This window comes from Pyrgilauda ruficollis, unplaced genomic scaffold (genome assembly GCF_017590135.1).
Source record: "Pyrgilauda ruficollis isolate IOZ18807 unplaced genomic scaffold, ASM1759013v1 scaffold41, whole genome shotgun sequence".
Taxonomy (NCBI): domain Eukaryota; kingdom Metazoa; phylum Chordata; class Aves; order Passeriformes; family Passeridae; genus Pyrgilauda; species Pyrgilauda ruficollis.
The window spans coordinates 2241844-2247925 of record NW_024525601.1 but is presented as its reverse complement, the minus strand read 5'-3'; positions in this window follow the sequence as shown (position 1 = coordinate 2247925).

The window sequence follows — 6082 nt, the reverse complement described above, 5'->3', positions numbered from 1 at the left end:
TGGCACACGCCAGCGACTTGCAAAGCTGGGAGCCAAGCAGGGCAGGAAGGGGGAAGTGCAGAAACCCAATCCCAAGTTCTCATTTGTGCCCAGGATGCAGTCTGGGTTTTTATTTGGACTGTAGTCCAAGTATGTTAAACTGGCCCTGTGTGTGGGGAGCAGCAATCCTGCCTCCCCACCTCCTCTGCTGCCTGTGTGCCAGGACAAACATTTCTGAACACTTCCAGGGGACCAGATGAGTGAAGTGATCTGCCTGCAAAGTACCCCAGTAAACAACAAAGGGATTATTCTCGAGGCACACCATTTTCCCAAGCCAATTCAGTCCCTGGCTGCCATGAGCAGCTGACTTCAGGCACCAAAGGGGGTAAGCAGGACAGCTCCCTTCACAGATGGTGTCACAGTATCCCAGATCAGAGTTTGCATCAAATTGCAGCCTTAAAGTTATTTGATTGCAATAAACTGTACTGGAGTTTGTCCTCTCTTCCTTCTTTCTTGGTAGCCAAGTGAAATTTTGCTCAGCATGTGCCCAGCAGCTCGTCCTGTGAGTGCAAGCATTCATAGTGCAGCACATTAGCCAAAAACTTAAATCCCCCAAAATGCTCAAACACGTGGACTCTTTCGTGCCAGCTGTCGTAAAATGCTTCAACTGTTTTCCAGTGCATACATTATGGAGTACATAATGTATCCAATATGGATGAAGATTTTTCTCCCTGAACACCAGCACAACAAAGATGCCGTGCTCTGAAAAGCGACTGCTTCCTCTGTAAGCAAATAGTGCTCAGCTTCCCAGAGCTGTTCCAGTTCATGCCTGCATCACCCACCAGCTCACTGGTGGAGAGCAACCCCCAGTCTGCTGGTCTGGTCTCTAAGGGTGCTTTCTGGTAGAATAAAAAGTGGAAATAGCTGTAAACTCCAGAGAAATGGCCAGTGGCTGATTCCTCTGCAGTGTGTGTCTTGCTGAGGTTGTCAGATTTTGCAGAACAAGTCCCGGCATGTTTCAGGTGTGCTGAAGGGCTGACATTCTCCCCTTGATTGTACTAGTTAATCTCCCAGTATTGAAGAAAATATGCATGAATTGGAGCACTTACCTAGGGGCCCACAGGCAGCATTCTCCATGCTTCATCTAGAATTTGGTTCCTGTTGGCCACAGCTTTGATTAAAGGAATAAAAATATCACTTACCAGTAGCCATTCTGCTGTCAGAATTAGAGTTTTGCTGTTCTCCCAGCAGGGTTGGATCTGTTCAATGTCTGCACAGGAGATGTGCAAGGGGGATCTCTGAATAATGAAATAAGACTTAAGCCACTATATCAAATTAACAGAGACCACACCTTTTTCCTGGTACCTTCCTAGAGCTGCCAAGACTGTTTAAATTATTATTTTTTTTAATGCTAGTAGGGAAGCTGTGTACAAAAATGTGCTCTGCTTCAGGACTGTATTGTCAAGACTGAAAACATAGAGAAGTCAAAATTATTGTTCCTCCAGCAGTTTCCATTTTACAGTACATCAAAGTCAATTCTTTCATAAAACATCTCCCCAACACTAAGGAGTGCGACAAATCATTCACCAGCAGTGGAAGGAGGAATTTCCATTTTCTTATAATCCATCCACCAGACACGACAATAGCACTATAGGACGCTGTGTTTAATATGCATGCTGTGTTCACATAGCAGAAGAACTAATTCTATTCCAAAGAGGAATAACTGTTGACACTAACTCTGGATTTCCATGGGGTTTGCTCCTGAAGTTTTAATTTCAAAATGCATTACAACAGTGGATTTGCACTTCTGTCCTTTTCATCCCATTATATTTGTACAGTGAATTTTAGAGTAAAATAGACATAAGTGTGACCTTTCTCATCACAGAACAGGAAGGTGCATGTTTCACAACATGAAGAAGCTGAATTCTGTATCTCAGCATAGTGAATGTTACTATTTCAATGACAAAAGAAAATCGTGTGCAATTTCCCTTGTGTACAGCTGTGAAGTCCATGCATATCAACAAAGGTACCACAGTGCAGCCTGGTAACAAGGCAGCCAGAAAGACCCACTTCATACAGGTGCTGTGGGAATTGGTCAAAGATCAGAAGGCTCTTTAATAGCAGTCACTTCTATGCAATTACTGAAATCCATTATATCATAGTGAATACTTCAGTACATACCCTTATAAACAGCGTTTATACATTTGTCATCCTCTGCAGCCTTTTATGCACACTGCTACTTCATGCTGCCTACTGCACTATGCTTCTTCAGTTAGCTACTGACTTTTAGTTTTACTAAAAGCTAGTATTTTTTTAGTGGATGCTCAGGGTTTTTATAATATAGCCATTAAAACTATTGTTTCCCAATTCACTGAAACAAAAGGATTCAAAACTGAGGTCTGAGTCTTCCTGCCAACACTTACCAGGATGAACTGGATAAATTGGTGGAGTTGTGCCTGTTTTCAGGAGAAATAAAATAGTCAACATTTTCTCATGCAGGCAGAATTTTCTATCTAATCATAGGGAGAGATAGCCTCATTTAATTCAGCAATGCCTGGTTTGCAACATGGAACATTAATCACCTCCAAACAGGAGTGTTTTCCTCCTCCAAGCACTTACTATCAAAATCAGTGCTAATGGATATGTGACAATACAATTTGGAAGAAAATACTATTCATATACTTAATACAGTCTTATATTTCAATATTAATATAATGCTGGAACAATGCTATTTTATTTATATATGCATATAAATGCATATGATAGATAAAAATTGACTCTGGAATAAGTTTTTTTATACAAATTATTAATACAAAGGCTCACAAAAATTGTCTTAAAATTTCTCAGTGTTTGTGTCTCCAGCCACCTGTCACAATCAAATTCAAAGTGTTAAACTGTGGAAAGAAAAACATTTATTCAGAGATGTTTTCTGAGATAAAAAATTTTGCAGACACATTCTTTGCACAGAAAAGATTATGTTAGGTATTAAAGAGGTCAGTAGGGAAGGGATAATCTTTATCACATTAAGCTGGAAACCTCTTAAAGTGTGAAAGGTCTGTGTCCTTCAGCAGTGCTTTTCTTTTAGCCAAAACTATGCAATGGTGGTGTTTGAATTTGAAGATATTTGAGAAAGTGAAACTGTATGTGAAAGTGCACTGTTGCTGTATGAGTGATGCAGCAGGACTTGGAAATACTGTGACATTAGTGGTCACTTACAGGAGCCTGAATTGGCTATATTCATGGTGGAAATACTGGTTTATTCTATTATGAAATGAATTCAAGCATTATTAGCCAGGCTGCCAGACAACACAGAAGTAAAATGGGAATTCCATCACTTTTGTTTGCGCATTGCAATAGGCACCTCTTTGTTCCCCTGAGAAACACACACATACTCTCTCTTGCCAGGAGTTGTTCAATGTGGGTCGTGTTGAGCAAGACAACCAGATGATGCCAGTGAGCCCAGTCTGAAGAAAATGGGGCCCAAAAGCTCTGCTGGCACAAGGGGCCACAATTCCAGTGATGTTGTGTAGCTCAGGACACAGCATGGCTGTAACTCAGCAAAATGATCAGTTGTCTTTGTGGTGAAATAACCACCGAGTCTTCCATGACACAAACACGTACATCCATCAGGACGCAGCCAGGATTTCTGGAGACACAAGTGATTCTAAAGCCTTACTTCAGGTGGTCAGCATGCCTCAGGGTCACATTTAACATTTGAGACAGCAAATATTTTAAGAACTCTTTTAATGTAAATACAGCCATTATTATACACACATGTAGAAATTTAGAGATGTAATGTTGGTTTGTCCCTGCTTTGCACCTGGTGTTCGCTATTTGTAAAATGGACAAGACATGCAAATTTAACAGAATATTAATACTTTACATTCACTTTTCAAACATAGAAATAAATATACAAGAGCTCACGAGATTCCAAAGTTTAGGAGAAAAGTACTGGAGATTTTTTTTCAGATGCACTCTATCCCTGCACTATTTAATCTATACATAAAAGAGCAGTGGGAGGAAGAATTAGTCTTACAAGATGCAAGTTGACTTCAAAAGAGATTAAGGCTACTTAATTACACCAGGATATCCCCCACTGATTTGCTAAGTCTGTAGTAAATCTGAACCTAAGTGTACATCTGGAAATGGACAACAAAACATAAAAGTCATTATAAATAATGTAGACCTCCTAATAATTCATATAAAATTTTCATATCTAAGACATAATTCTGTAATTATTATATTGGAAGCTAAGAATAATTACTTTTCAATGTTTTATACAGGCAAGGGAAAGATGGATTTTACAACTAATAACCTACTCTAAATCAAGAAATCAAAGGCCTTATTAACTCATCATCTAAGCATGTGCAATTTCAAAGAATGCTCTCCACCCACTAATATCAGCTGAATTTAAGATCATCTCCATCATACAGAGATTTTGTCATGGAAGACTAATTTAAAAATGCAAAAACATCCATGTTGCATTCTTGTTTATCATTTGCAACATTATGCTTTGTTGTTTGGAAACTAGCATTTCATCCTGAATCTCATACAAGTTAAAGAGTTTCTTGTTAATTTTTAATGAATGCTACAAATCAGTGATCACAGAAATCATTAGACCAGTGTGCATATTAGAAACATTCTCAAGTGAAGCTTTCATTTTCAGAAAAAAACATGCATTAGCAATATTATCATGAAGGAAGGAAGGAAGGAAGGAAGGCAGGAAGGAAGGAAGGAAGGAAGGCAGGAAGGAAGGAAGGAAGGAAGGCAGGAAGGAAGGAAGGAAGGAAGGCAGGAAGGAAGGAAGGAAGGAAGGCAGGAAGGAAGGAAGGAAGGAAGGCAGGAAGGAAGGAAGGAAGGAAGGCAGGAAGGAAGGAAGGAAGGAAGGCAGGAAGGAAGGAAGGAAGGAAGGCAGGAAGGAAGGAAGGAAGGAAGGCAGGAAGGAAGGAAGGAAGGAAGAAAGAAAGAAAGAAAGAAAATCTGTTTGTTTCTATGTATAAATATCTTTCACGCTGGACACACCTTTCAGTCTAAAGAAGTTCTGTGAGCACATGAGCTCAAATGAAGCTATTTCTGCTCCGAGTCTGCCAGTTCCTGAAGAGACTGAGAAGGAGTAAATCCACTCAGGAGGCAGAATAGTCAAACTTCACACCCAAAAAAGGATGCTCAGATGATATAAACACAAAATAACTCATGCTAGCCATAGAAGAGTAGAATTTCATTAAAACCTGCGAACTGTGCACAGTTCCTCCCTTCTCCCCACTGACACAAGTGCAAAACCCAAAGTTTCATTATGAATTCCACTTTGAATTCATAATGAATTTGAATTCCACTTCCCCTTTGTTCCTGTAAATCAGGATAAACTTATTAGCCAGCCTCACAAATTCAAATACCCTCCCAGGGATTTAGCTGGCCACATCCAAGGCAAAGGTGATTTGATCTGTTTTGAAGAAAGGTCTGGAAAAAGCTACAATGAGGCTTCTCCCCATGGGAGCTGCTTGAAAGCTGAAGCTCTCCCTCTCAAACCAGACACTACAGGTCCATGGAACCTGATGGAGAGCACCTACAAGTGCATTGGGAACTGACTGATGTCAGTCTGCTGCCACTTTTGATTGTCTTGGGAATGCTGTGATCTGGGGATGTTCTTAAGCCTTGGGAAAAGGCAAATGTCACTCCTGTCTTCAAGGAGGACAAGAAGAAGGGCCTTGGGAACAACAGACCAGCCAACCTCACCTCAGTCCCTGGGAAGATGGGAGTAAATACTGCTGGAAACCATTTCAAAGCACATTAAGGACAAGGAGGTGGCTGGGAATAGTCAGCATGGATTTTGAAAGGAAAATCATGCCTGACAGATCCAATGGCCTTGTGTGGTGTGATTGCCCCAGCCCACATGCAGGACCTTGCAGAGAAATAGAAATAATTCATTGCCAAGCAGAATGTCACAGAACAGGATAAGTAAGACTGAAAGGTCAGGACTTAATTTTGAAAAAGGTGGTAATTTCTTTCTGAATCTCATGAAAACATTGAAAAACATCTTCAACATAAGTGCTGCAAGTACATTTAATCTATCCTAAGCTATGGAAATGACCAGTACTATTGAACT